This window comes from Sarcophilus harrisii, chromosome 1, assembly GCF_902635505.1.
Source record: "Sarcophilus harrisii chromosome 1, mSarHar1.11, whole genome shotgun sequence".
Taxonomy (NCBI): Eukaryota; Metazoa; Chordata; class Mammalia; order Dasyuromorphia; family Dasyuridae; genus Sarcophilus; species Sarcophilus harrisii.
In genome coordinates, this window is record NC_045426.1 from 286,838,757 (window position 1) to 286,853,833 (window position 15,077).

The following is a 15,077-nucleotide window of genomic DNA, read 5'->3' on the forward strand; positions in this document are numbered from 1 at the left end:
AAACATTTGACTTAGAAATTTCACCACTCGGTGAATCAAGGTGGTCAATGACAAAAGGAAACACCCTACATATACCAAAATATTCGCAGCAACATTTTTACTATAAGGGGAAAAACAGAAATAAAAACGTCTCCTGATTTAGGGAATAGCTAAAAAATTGTGATATATGGATGTGATAGATTACCATTAGTGTGCTGTAAGAAATTATGATTATGGTTAATATAGAGAAGCATGTTTGGCATGAAGTTCTCTGCATGATGCAAAATAATCAGAATAAGAAAAACAATGTAAATTGAAAGAATAAGTGAACAATCAAAATAGAAAATTGTTTGACCCCATAGAAAAGACATTTTAAAATGCCTGCTATTTCTTCTCACATTATTGTAGAGATAGGAGTCTATGAATGTGGAATACTACACAGAACATTGGACTTGATTGATGTTTAATTTTTGCTGATTTTTTTCTTTTTATTCTTTATTAGAAGGAGAGGGGGTGATGCATTCTGAAATGCAGAAGATTTTCAAACAAATAAATAAAATTCATTTTTAAAAGAAGTCCATGTAAAATGTAAATTCCACAGAAAATAAAGTTTGTCAATATTTAATAGTATTTAATGGTCTTGAGAAACATTATCATTTTGTGGTTTTATTTACTGCCAATGTCCCAAAAATGACAAAAAGTCCCTTCTTTCTGATCAAAGTACTATTTTACCATGTATTCTTTAAATTGATTAACAAATTTTTGCTTTCTACACCCATATATCCTAACTAATACAGGCATTCTTTTTTAATGTTAAAATATGTTTAATCCAATATATATACACATTTAAATAGTTATCTTGCTGCACAAGAAAAATCAGATCAAGAAGGAAGAAAGAAAAACTGAGAATGAAAACAAAATGCAGGCAAACAACAACAGAGAGATGAGAATGCTATGTTGTGGTCCACACTCAGTTCCAACAGTCCTTTCTCTGGGTGTAGATGGCACTCTTCATCACTGGTGCAAATAGCTCAATACTAAAGAGATTGCATAATATTTCATTGAACAAGTGGCACTGGTTTGAATCATCTCATTATTGAAGAGAGCCACATCCATCAGAATTGACCATTGTATATTTTTGTTGTTGCTGGGCATAATGATCTCCTGATTCTGCTTATTTCACTTAGCATGCAAGTCTCTCCAGGTCTCTCTGAAATCATCCTGATGGTCGTTTCTTACAGAACAATAATATTCCATAATATTCATATACCATAACTTATTCAACCATTCTCCAATGGATGGGCATCTACTCAGTTTCCAGTTTCTTGCCACTACAAAAAGGGCTGCCACAAACATTTTTGTAATGCAGGCATTCTTGACCTTTTCTGTATCATGTAACACTTTGGCAATCTGACGAAGGTTATAGCCTCTTTCTCAGAATAATATTTTCAAGTGCATAATTTTCCATGGCTTGAAGCCATATGACATACCTAGAATAATATCATATTTTGAAAAATGAGCCTTTATTTCAGGAAGAAGTTAGAGATCATTAAAAGAACTTTGAAAATTATCAAGGATGAATTAGTGTGGTCACTTCTTTCTCAAGAATGGAACTTGTTTGTTGCCCATATATGAGTCAAAGATATATGAATGATAAAGATATAAAGACATAGAGTAGGTCGCAGAGATATGATATGATACAGATATAGATATGAAGAGAGAGAGAAACAGAGAGAAATATAGGAAAATATAGGTATTAATATGGATAAGTATTTTAGATAGATATAGAAAGATACTATAGATATAGATGATACATAATAGGTGATACTCATAATATGGAGAAAGAGAACATAAATATAGATAAATGCTATAAATATCAATTATAGATATAGTTTTAGAGATATATATGGATATAAACAATGATGAATTGGATTTATGGAATCATTGCCAACTTTATTTTCAATCACCCTTTAAACTATTTATTTTTTCATTCTATACTCTAAAACAGGATTGATTACTTTAGAATACAAGTACCTTAGTACTAGTTTAACAGAGGCACATTTCTTTCAGGGCACACAAAGGACCAAATTCTAACTGTTGTATAAAAATAAGTTCTAAAAAAGAAATAGAATTTCAAAACTTGGTGCAGATAGCTCAATACTAAACAGATTGCATAATATTTCATTCATAATGACACCCAGGAAGCTGTCTTGTGAAAATTGATAACCTAGCCATTATCGACTCTCAGAAGCTGTAAACAAGGTTATGTGAGGACTCAGCTGGAAAGCTTCCTCTGAGTCAGACTACAAACTTTCGAGTTTGATGTTGTGGGTGGAAACAAATACAATTGCAAAGATGCACAGAACAGAAAACCGGAGGTATGAGAATTGAGTTCTTTATTATTGTGCCACACTAGACACAAATGAGTAGGCTTTAATTTCTTTCAAAGGTTCACATCACAACATTCAGGATGAATCTGGATTTTGTCATTTCTACATGGTTTCCAAAAATAAAATATCCCTTTTCTGATAGCTCTGATATTGGTCAACTAAAGGATGAATCATCTGAATCTTATTTTCCAGTGGACCTTCAAAGATTTTGAAAAACAACTACACATAAATAGATGACATACAGAGATACTGCATGTATACAGAGTCCTTGAGAATTACAGTATAGTATTTTCTTATGCAGATGCCCACAATGATTCAGAATAAATGATCTAGAAAGTCATGTAAATACCTCTATAACTACAGTAACCATGAACCACAGTGATTTTTACCAACTAAATGGATGATTCACCCACTTAAAACTGATCTATAGCCATCAGCAGCAGAAAAGAGGTGACAAGAAGGTAGTTTGTGAATAACCAGAGTATGTTTTCATTAGTTAAATACTGAATTTTCAAATATATAACTGCAGTATCACTCTGTCTCCAATGCTCATCAAATAGAAACCAACTAATAACTGTAAAAGTATCTCTATTCCTCACCCATTTCTCCAAACCCCAAGTACTTATATATTAGGAAGATTGGTAGCACAATGGATAGAGTTCTTGGAAGCAATGAATTCCTGCCTCAGATATTTACTATATGATCCTGTCGAGTGTGCCTCACTTTCATTATCTGAAAAAATGAGTTGTGAGGATCAAGTGAGATATTTTTAAAGTACTTTGAAAAACTCAAAATCTCACATAAATGTTTATACTTATTATTTTAACATAGCTTATTATTGTGTATTTATGAATCCCATAGCATTTGGGGGGAGCTGTTACATATGGCTTTGCTTCAGATTCTAGAAAAAATTGGTAATTTCAGTTATAAATGCCATTCCTATTTTCTAATTTGAAATATTCATACTCTTTGACCTATAACAAAGCATATACCAAAGGTCAAAAACTGAAATTTCTGATCTATATACAATAAAATATTCATATCATTATTTTCCAAAAAACTGGAAACAAAGTAGATATAGAACAGAAATTCTTTTTTCTTTTCTTTTTTTTTGTCATGGCCCCCTGGGAAGTCTGATGAATTCTATACATTTCTTCTTAGAATAATATTTTAAATATATAAAATAAAATGCATAGGATTACAAGGAAACCAGTTATAAAATGGAAATGCAGTTATAAAAGTACTTTTGATAACAAGTTCATGGGCCCCACATCATGAATTTCCTGTTACAGAGTTACACACAAAAAATACATATAAATAGACATATACACATACACATACACACACACACACACGAAGTAGCCAAACAAATTACAATATATCAATGTAATGCAATATTATGCACTGGAAGAAATAACAAGATTTATAGAAATTGGTACAGAATAAATTAGATAAAAATGGGAAAACAAAATTCAAGACTACAATGACATGAATAGAAAAAGAAATAAAACAAAAGTTTATACTAATCAACCATAATGGCGTAACTTTGTCCCAAAAGAAGAACTGAGAAAAATGGATTTCCATCCCTTTATTAAAGAGTCAGGATCTATGAGTATAGAATACTGAACATAATCAATGTGCAAATGAATTTTCCTAAATTGTTCCCCCCACACACTTTTTTTTTTTTTTTTTTTTGCTGAGACAATTGGGATTACATGACTTGTAATCACACAGGGTCACACAGCAAGAAAGTGTTCAATGTCTGAGGCCAGATTTGAATTCAGGTCCTCCTTACTTCAGGGTTAGTGCTCTATCCACTATACTACCTAGCTGCCCCTCTTCTTTTTCTTTTTAAAAAGAAATTTTTATTATTAGGGACGGAATGATGAGTAAGGAAGGAGTAAGATATTTAGAAATTAATTAATTAATACAAAATCATTTTTAAAAACAATGATTATGTGCCTTATTATGAACTTTATATCTAGTTTCAACTTTCTATTAGTTATTTTTGTTCTAACTTTCCCAGAAGAGATAGCATTCTCCTTGGCAGATAGTACAGTCTATAAGTTCATAGAACTTCTGTGATGGAAAGATGTAGCTAATTGGGGGAACATTTTAGAATAACAATAAGATAAATGCATACAACTATAATACAATATATTACAAAATAATCCTATAAATACTTGATCATGATTATCATGTTTTCTCTACATCTTTGCATCTCTTTCCAAACTTCTACAATGTCTTCAATCAATTTGCCTATGATTTCATCTTGGTTGGCCTTCCTTGGATTGGTCTTCCTTGGATACTCTCTAGTTTATCAATTCTAAACTGTGGTGCTCAAAACTTTACATAGCACTCCACAGAAGAGCTGACTATTATCAGCTGTGATGGAACTAATAACTAATAACACCCTCATTTTCTGATTCTCTCCTTTTTACAATTCAGCTTAAGATCATATTAACTTTTTTGACTGATTGTGTATAATAATAGCTAGCATATTGCATTATGAATGTGAATTGTTTATATTTCACAACCCCAAATCTTTTTTTCTTTCAGATGAACTCAGATTTAATGGTTCCTTATCCATCTTGTACACGTGGAAATGATTTTTAGCCAAATTGTAAGACTACCTTTAGTTTTACAAACTAACATCTGGAGGCTCAAAATTGGTTCTTAATTACATCTATTAATATATTATCTAGCCCTTCCAGTTTTGTGACATTAACATTGAGAGTTGAAAAAAGGAAAAGAAGTAAAATAAATTCCAAAATTTAAAACATGAAAAATGGAGTAAATAGTGGTGCCACAATCAGAAATGGTGAACTTAGAAGAAGTAAGTTTAGAGAGAAAGATTGCAAGATCAGTTATGGACAAGTTGGTCTTGAGATGACATTGGGATATCTAGATGTAAATCTCCTTTATGTAAAGTTGTAGATCTAAAGTTCATAAGAGAGTTCAGGACCAGCGATAAAGATCCTGAATTCAACTGCATAAAGGTGGCGATCAAATCATGAAACTAAATGAGATCACCAAGGGAAATATTGTTTAAGAAAAAAAAGAAAAGGAAGAAGAAGAGTTCTTAGAATGGACTACTGAGAAACACCTTCATTGACAGAGTAGACAGAGGATGAGAGCAATAAAAGAAGAAAGATAAGAAATAATGGGAATAATAAAAAGACCAGAAAGGAAAGCTTTTTAGCAAGTTGGAAATAGTCCAAAATGTCAAAATTCAGCACAGCAGAAGAGAAGTTTCAGTTTTCAGTTAGAATAATGGGGCAGAAGTCCAGCAGTAAAAAGTTGTGAAGTAAGTGTCCATTGTGTAGAGACAGCTTTTCCAAGAAGCTTATCAGTGAGAGGAAGGAGGAATGTGGGAAAATAAAAGTTAGGGGGTGGGAATAAGAAAATAATTTCTATATAATCCAAAGCCTTTTTCTACCAATTTATAGATAAGGATACTGAGGCCCAGGACTTGTCCAACATCATAAAATAGTAACCACAATAGTCACAATTTGGTGAGAAGTAGAAATATCTTTTCTTCTGTAACCAAGTAGAAGTAAGATGATGAATTGGTTATAATGAGAATTTTTAACAATTTTTATAACAAAAATTTTAATAAATTTTAGGGACCATATATTGGATGATCTGCAACTATTTCATAAATTAGAAGTTAAACTTTTCTGCTATAAATGTGGGATGTGAAGTGGGATTTCAGGGATAAGAAAAAGACAAAAGGAAAAGATGAAGTTTACCAATAATAAAAGATTTGCAATGTGGCATAAATATGATCTCTTTTTTTCACAACTCTAACAGACAGGTGCTATTATCATCCTTAATTTACAAATGAAAAAAAACTGAGGTAGTCAGAGGTCAAGTGACTTAATCTGGGCCAAAGAGTGTTTAAGGCTGGATTTGAACTCTGGGTTCATGTGCCACTCAGCTATTGTAGAGTTCTTCAATCATTTCAGTTATGTCCAACTCTTCATGATACAATTTGGGGTTTTCTTGGCAGAGATACTAAAATAGCTTGCCATTTTCTTCACCAGATCATTTTACAGATAAGGAAGCTGAGACAAAAAGAGTTAAGTGGCTTGCTCACAATCAATACAGATGTCTGAAGCCTGATTCAAACTCAGGCCATTCTGATTTCAGACCCAGTTAGTTTATCTAATTTTTTTGGAATTTAGTTACCCATTGTAGAATAATTATTATGAAAATTACATAAGGATTCAATAAGGGCATAAAAAAAATTACACAGTACCAACAAGGGCCTCACTGAAGTCATGTTAATATAAATCTGTAGTAGGTGAAATACTGATTTCATGATTTTTGCCTAAACATGTAAAACAACTAATTTGCAAGCATGGTGAATATGCTGAGGGATAAAAATGTATAAATCATGGGCAATAAATAATCAGAGGGATGAGGAATTCTGAGGTGGCTGGTGAAATATTAAAGTGCTTAACCATGAGGTCAAAGTTGAATGCAAATGATGTCAGAGTAGCTGTATCAGAGAGGTTGGTAGAGAAACAATCCAAATTAAAGAAAAAAAAAAACTGTGGGACTCCCTTTTTCTCCAAGTTGTACTGATGAGTTAATTTACACAAGACTTTCTCTACCATACCACAGGAACCTCTTCAATCTGGAAACTCACTCCATGCTGCACTACTTCTAACAATATAAGTATCTTCTGCAAATATGGTCTCACCTTTTAATTGGCTGGTTCCTCCCAGAACCTCCAAATTGAGGTGGATTCCCAGGCCAAAAATGCCTTCATCCCTCTTCTGGCTACATAATATCCAGATGGCTTTTTTTTTAAAACCATGATTTCAAGAGAGTGCTGGGCCTGCAGTCAGGAAGACTTATATTTCTGAATTCAAATCTGGCCTGTGTAATCCTGGACAAAGCACTAAATATTGTTTGCCTCAGTTTCCTCATCTGTAAAATGAGCTGGTGAAAAAAAGACAAACTACTATATCTTTGCTTAAGAAAATTCCATAAGTGTTCAGGAAGCATCAGGCTTAATAACAACAAAAAGTCAGTTGCCTTCTCCCTATTGCTCCCTCCTCTATCTTTTATGTTGTTTTTCCCTAGTAGAATTTATGTTCATTGATGGCGAGATTGTTTTTTATTTCTGCTTTATTTGTATTCCTAGAGCACAGTGCCTAGCATATAGTAAATGCTTAAAGAATACTGATTAACTGACCAATTAGTTGTAGAAAAATCATCTAATTTCTCCTAGCCTCATTTCCCTCATCAATAAAATGGGGGACACAGCACTAAACTAGGATGAAATGACACAATTTGAAAATTCTAAACCAATATCTAATTATCAGCTATTATTATTATCTTCCTATAATTTGTGAAACTAGAGCTAGCAATAATCTTCCTTTTATCCATTCAGACATTAAAGTCATTGCAGTTTCGGGTAAGCCAAACATATGACCTTGAATTTTTGCAAGGTAAAAAAACATCCTGTGAAAGGAAATTAAATAAAGAAAACCTCCTCACACTTGGCACACAGGTTCTGCCATAAAAAATTTTAATTAAGTTGTTTTTTTAAAATTCCACTAAAGTTATTAAGACACCTGAGGATTTTGTTATTGTCCACTACAGGAAATTGATCAAAAGTCAAACATTCAAAGTGTTTTGATATTCTTGACCGTATATTCCTTTTGAAAAGAAACAAACAAAAACAAAAATCTCTCTGCTTAAGTGAAACCTTCTTTATTATCCTATCTAAAGTAATCTTTCTGAGAACCTATTTATCAGGGGTTATAAATGAAATAAATCAAGAAAGCTATCCAACTTACCAATAAGTAACATACCACCTTGTGAATTCTTTTCTGGGAAATTTTCTGTGTTAATCAAATTCAATGTATAACTAATATAACTTGAGACTGAGTAAATAAGTTGTAGGGAGCAGTTAGGCAGCCCACTGGATAAAGTGTCAAGCCTGACAGGAAGACACATCTTCTTAAGTTCAAATGTGGCTTCAGAGACTTATTAACTGTGTGATTCTAGATGAGTCATTAAATCCTGCTTGCCTCAATTCCTCATGTGTAAAATGAGATGAAGAAGGAAAATAACAAACCACTTCAGTATCTTTGCCAAAAAATCCTCAGATGGGATCACAAAGAATCAGACATGAATGAAATGACTGGCAAATGAAGTAAAGTGCAGACTACATTGGTAGAGGTAGTTTCTTGTAACAATAAAACTATCAGCCAAATCCTTATAAAAATCATTATTACTCCTTGAGGTATGAAACAGCCCTGTAAGATTGAAAGGAAGTTTGAGAAATCATCAATAGTCCATCTTCCTGGCATATGAGGATGGATACTACCATTAAAAGACTTCAAAGAATTGAATTCCAAAAGCTCCCTATCTGCAATTTTTTCCTTTTTTCCCTATTTAAATCTATCTTGCTGCACTATAAGCCTTTTTATCTCCTGTCTGGTTCTTAATAGCAATGGAAATAGTCATCATCCTTAGTTTATCAACTGCCAAAATTGAAGATCATTTTAAAGTCTACATAGACTCTTTAATCCCACTTTCTTTCATTTCCCCTCATAACAATCTTCCCATTCTTAGACCTTTTAATCATCTTTTTTTACTTTCTTCTGAAACATCTCCAAGTTTTCCAAGACCAGTAAATTTTGCAGGCCAAAACTAGGTGCTTGCTCAAGGACCTAATATGTTGGGACCTCACTGTTTGATATATTATCTATTCTCATTAGGACTTTAGAAACATTTCACTAGAGAATGAAAAAATGTTGTAATACTTTGTGCTTTGAAATTAATTGAATGATGTGTTGATTTGCTAAATAAATTTATTCATTTATTCATGTTAAATATTCATTTTTTAATTAGTTAAAAAAAAGAGAGACATAAGCTATAAAGAGGCATGGACAGAGAGACAGAGACTAAGACAGATGGAGAAGCAGATAGAGATAGACAAAAAAGAGACAGAAGCAGAGACAAAGATACAAGGAAAATAAAAACAGACCAACAGACAGAGACAGAAAGCTAGGAGGGGATCTGAAAATCTGACTCAGAGAGGAGAAAGAAAGAACATAGCAAAGTAGTAAAGGAAGAATTCTTGTTTTTACAAACTGAATATATAATCTTTCTCTAAATGAAAAACAAAACAAAAACTTCATGTGTCCCTTTCTAGCAATTAAGAATAATTGCTCATCTACTGTGGTATTAGCTCACTATTTAAATTACAAAAGGGTTTCGTAGGTTGGATAACCATGGCCAAAGAATTTATCATCAAGTAGCTAGTCTGTTTGTCAGTCATACAAAAAACTTTACATATTTGTATGTAAATGTTGTTGGTGGTGCTTGCTCATTTTCAGTGATCTCCAGTTCTGTGACCCCATCTGTTGTTATTTTTGCAAAAATACATGGAGTGGTTTGCCCTTATCTTTTCCAGTTCATTTTACAAATGAGAAAACTGAAACAAATTAGTTTAAGTGACTTTCCTAGGATCACACAGCTAGTAAGTATCTGAAGACAGATTTGACTCCTGACTCCTGACTTCCTGACTCCAGACCCAGAACTTATTCACTATGCTATTTATATATACATATAAGATATATACAGTATAAATGGAAGGTAATTTCAGAGGGAAGGCACCAAAAGTTTTTTTTTTTTAAATTTATCTGTAATTCTTTATAAAGGGTGATTATGAACAATGAATTGACCATTATTCCAAGGGAAGAAAACCAAAGTCCAGAAATGCGAAGTGATTTGTCCCAAATCCCATAATTAAAAGGATTTAAAATCTTGAACTAATGAATCCTAACTCAATTCTCTTTTTGCTAACTAAAGCCGATTCAGCAGTGACTAGGAAAATTCCAGAAGAGTAATTCACAGACTTGGCTACCAAAAGAGGGGATTTTCCACTAATTCAAGAGACAGAAGATTAAAGTAGCACAAATTTATAGTATTGTTTTTTTCTCAAAGTGGAACATGCCTATAAAAGGCTAACTAATTAAAAGATATATACAAATGAAGATAAAAGGAGTGAAGTAGAATATATTACAACATGCTATTAAATATTTCATTTTAATTCACATCAAAAATAGAAATTGAAATAGTAACTGCAATATTGAAACAATTTCCATGGACCCCACACTAAGTAGAATAAAATGTTGCCAATACACAAGTCAAACTGACCAAAAGATATTCAATACCTAGTTGGAAATGATTCATGAACAATATGATTGGGAAAATAATGGAGGTATGTGTAGAAATTGTTAGAAATAATACTCTTGACACTGAAAATCAGATATCAAGGAAAATTTATTAAAGAAGAATATTAAGAAATTGTCTTAACATTTATGGCCAGATAAGATGACAGGAAAAAATAATGATGATTGTTGGAGGGGATGCGGGAAAACTGGGACATTGATGCATTGTTGGTGGAGTTGTGAACGAATCCAACCATTTTGGAGAGTAGTTTGGAACTATGCTCAAAAAGTTATCAAACTGTGCATACCCTTTGATCCAGCAGTGTTACTACTGGGATTATATCCCAAAGAGATTATAAAGAAGGGAAAGGGACCTGTATGTGCACGAATGTTTGTGGCAGCCCTTTTTGTAGTGGCTAGAAACTGGAAACTGAATGGATGTCCATCAGTTGGAGAATGGCTGAATAAATTGTGGTATATGAAAATTATGGAATATTACTGTTCTGTAAGAAATGACCAACAGGATGATTTCAGAAAGGCCTGGAGAGACTTACATGAACTGATGCTGAGTGAAATGAGCAGGACCAGGAGATCATTATATACTTCAACAACAATACTATATGATGACCAGTTCTGATGGATCAGGCCATCCTCAGCAACGAGATCAACCAAATCATTTCTAATGGAGCAGTAATGAACTGAACTAGCTATGCCCAGAAAAAGAACTCTGGGAGATGACTAAAAACCATTACATTGAATTCCCAATCCCTATATTTATGCACACCTGCATTTTTGATTTCCTTCACAAGCTAATTGTACAATATTTCAGAGTCTGATTCTTTTTGTACAGCAAAATAACGTTTTGGTCATGTATTTATTGTGTATCTAAGTTATATTTTAATATATTTAACATCTACTGGTCATCCTGCCATCTAGGGGAGGGGGTGGGGGTGGGGTAAGAGGTGAAAAATTGGAACAAGAGGTTTGGCAATTGTTAATGCTGTAAAGTTACCCATGTATATATCCTGTAAATAAAAGGCTATTAAATAAAAAATAAAAAAAAAATAAAAAAAACATTTATGGCCAGAAGCAGGCCCTACCCCTCTTTTGGAAGAGAGAGCACTGGGTACAGAAGGGAAAGAACTTTTATGCTTGCTCATGAGAACAGATTGGTCTGTTTTATCTGGGTAACATTCTTTCTGATACTCCCACTACATGTTCCCCCTTAATACGTATTAAATATGTCCCTCCCCTCATCATACATCCCATATTCAAAAATAGTGGCAAACTACTCCTCTGGAGTGTGTTGTTTAATATTCAATTAGCTTATTAGCAGTGGTGATTTGGTAAAGTCATATCATTGGCCCCAACTAGTTTGGGCTGGGTAAACTATTATCTTAAGTTTGTGGTTTTCTGAAAACCAGAAGACTTTCTGATAGGCTGAATCCACCTGTGCCTTCCTACACCCCCACCTATTGATCACTTAGTTGTTCAGTGAATCCTTCTTTAACCTCTCACATTCTGAAAATCCTCTTGGTCAGTAGTAACAACTATCCCATACTGCCTCAAAGTTTGCAATACTGTGGAAACTCAACTTTAAAGCATTTCTCACAGAATACAACAGATCCACTAATTATCCTAAGAGAATGAGTAATTTGAATGAAAAAAATGCCATCTTCCATACCCAGTTTACTTTTTTGCCCAGTCTTTAATTAGGAAGAGAAAAACATGATGGCATGGGGGAAAAGAAACAATAATTAGATTTTCAATGCAAAGACTTGGATTTATAAAGGGTGGCTCTGTCACTTTCTATGACTGTGACCTTGAGGAAAGTCACTCAATTCTTCCAAGTCTCTGATTCCACATTTGTAAAATGAAAGAGATGGACTAAGTTTCCCTCCAGTTTTAAATCTTATATACAAATGCCTTTCTACAATTCTGTGGTTATCTTAAAGTGCTAAGTGAATCTTTTAATATGTTTCTGGAGGCAGCTAGGTGATGTAGTGGGTAAACAGAGCACTGGGTCTCAAGTCAAGAAGGCCAAAGAGTGAATTCTACCTCAGATGCTTCCTAGTTGTGTGGGTCTAGGCAAATCATAAATCTCTCTCAGTCTGTCCCTCTCATCTTCAAAACAGTCTTAATATCAACAGTCTCTTGGGGTTAGTGTGAGGATCAAATGAGATAACATTTATAAACCAATTATCAAACTAAATAAACTCTATTATTTTTTAGTAGGAAAGGGTTAGGTGGCACAGTAAAGAAGCCTGGGCTAGTATAAGGAAGACTGATCTTGCTGAGTTCAAATCTAGCCTCACACACTTACTACCTGTTTGATGTTAAGTATGATGACCGTATTTTAGAATCAGCCGGAGTCAGGAATTCAGGTTAAGGGAAAATATTCAACCTTTATTCTCAGTACAGGTGAAGAAGGATCGGAGGTGAAGGGGGATCGGAGATGAAGGGGGGATCACGATCGCAATGTGTGCAGCTGCAACAGGAAGCCAGCCAGCAGTCTCTCCCCGCCTCTCTTCCTGCCCCTCTGCCTCCACCCACCAAAAGCGTCATTTCCTATACAACACATCAGGACTTACACAAAGAGTGGGTAGGGGCCATTCTTTCTCCAAGAATATATATTAATAGAGTATGGAACAATTACTATTTAGCCTCATGTGCTTGGGACCTCAGTGCATCAACTTGAGCTTCAGCCCATTACAGCTAAGCAAGTCAATTAACCTTGTTTGCTTTAGTTTCCTCACCAATAAAAGGAGTTGAAGTAGGAAATGGCAAACCACTTCATTATCTTTGCCAAGAAAATCCCAAAATGGGTTCAGGAAGAGTCAGACACATTAAAAAAAAACTGAACAGCAACAACAAAAACTATTATTTTTAACTGTTCACCTGATTATTGGATTCCCAAAATTGCAAAGCACACTGTCTTGAATATAGAAGTTACTCAATAAATAATGTGTTGAGTTTTTTAAATAATTTTTCTTATTTGATTATTTGAAAAATATTTATAGCTCCAGATATAAAATTTCTTCACATAAGATTCCAGCTTAGATGCTTTACTCTTTCTAATCTATCTTCCATATGATAAATTTCTAAAATAATCTTTCAAAAACACAAGTCTGACTTCAAAAACTGTCAGAGCCTCTAGGATAAAATACTAATTTACTTGATTGGCATTTAAAGCCCTTGGAAATCTAGAAGTCTATCTTTCCAGGATTATTACACATATTTTTCCTTCAAGAACTCAATATTCTAACTAAACTGACCTACAGATGCTGTTGAGCAAACTCAGCACTGTATTTCCTGCCTCTGTGACTTTGCACAAGTTGTCATCCATTCCCAGTATTCACTCCCTTTTGTAGAAGGGTGAAACTATTGAGTCAATGCACTGAGGTCAGGACAGCCGAGCACCTGAGGCTAACTACTGATTGGACAATACTCTATGGGCATATGCTTGGAAAATGGCCCTTCCCACTATCCTGTGCTGGCTCAATGATTGGTATATACAGAGGACTGTAGGAGGGAGTAGGGGCTGGAGTAAGACTAGCCAGGGTCACTCTGGACGGTAGATGAGGGAAAAGGCGGTTGTGGAGATTATGCTTCCATCCTGTTCAATCCTGCGTCTAAAGACCAAGAATAAACACAGACTTCTGCTTATCCTGACTCTGTCTGATTCTGGGGTGTCCTGGGTGCTAGCATGGTCATCACATGACCCGACCCCAAGCTCGGGGCCCAAGTGTGGGGCCCAAGGACTCTAACTTCATTAAAGAAGTGTCTGGTGACCAGGAAATAAGGTGAGTATTTTAATAGACAAACAGGGAACTTACTTTGTTAAGGGCTAAACTAGTATCCTTTTCTAGCTGAAATGGGGCAGATATTAGGAAAAGATTCTCCCCCAACCCCAACCCCACACCCCCCCAGCCCCACACCCCAAGGGGGCGCTATAGAAAGCATACTTAAGCTGATCAAGGGACAAGGCTTAATTGTAACTTGGTTGCAGATCGTTAGACTCTTGGGTACATTAGAACCCACGTCCCCTTGGTTCTTAAAGGAAGAGGAGATAGGGCTAGATAATTGAAAGCTAGTAGGACAACAATTATGTGAATACTAAAATGATAAAGGTCCTCATTCAATTTCCAAGGAAATATTCTATACATACAACATAATACAATTGGCCTTAAAGAATCCTGCAAGTTATAGAAAAAAGAAAAATTCTAAGAATGGCCAGATGAGGAAGTGTGAGGAAAATGAGGAGGACAAAAGAGGGATTAAAAGTGGTATCACAGGAGGGCATGAGGAGTTAAGTGAGGATGAAGGGTGTGGTGAAGGGTGTGGTGAAGGGTATGATGATTCTGGCTCTCACAAAGCAGCTTCAACCCCACCTAAACTGGAACTGTTCTTGACACACTCCATCAAATTCACCTCCCAGGATGGAGGGGGGAAGAGTAGTGGGAGGGATAGTGACACCACCAGCACCTCCCCCAAAAAATCACCCCATCCT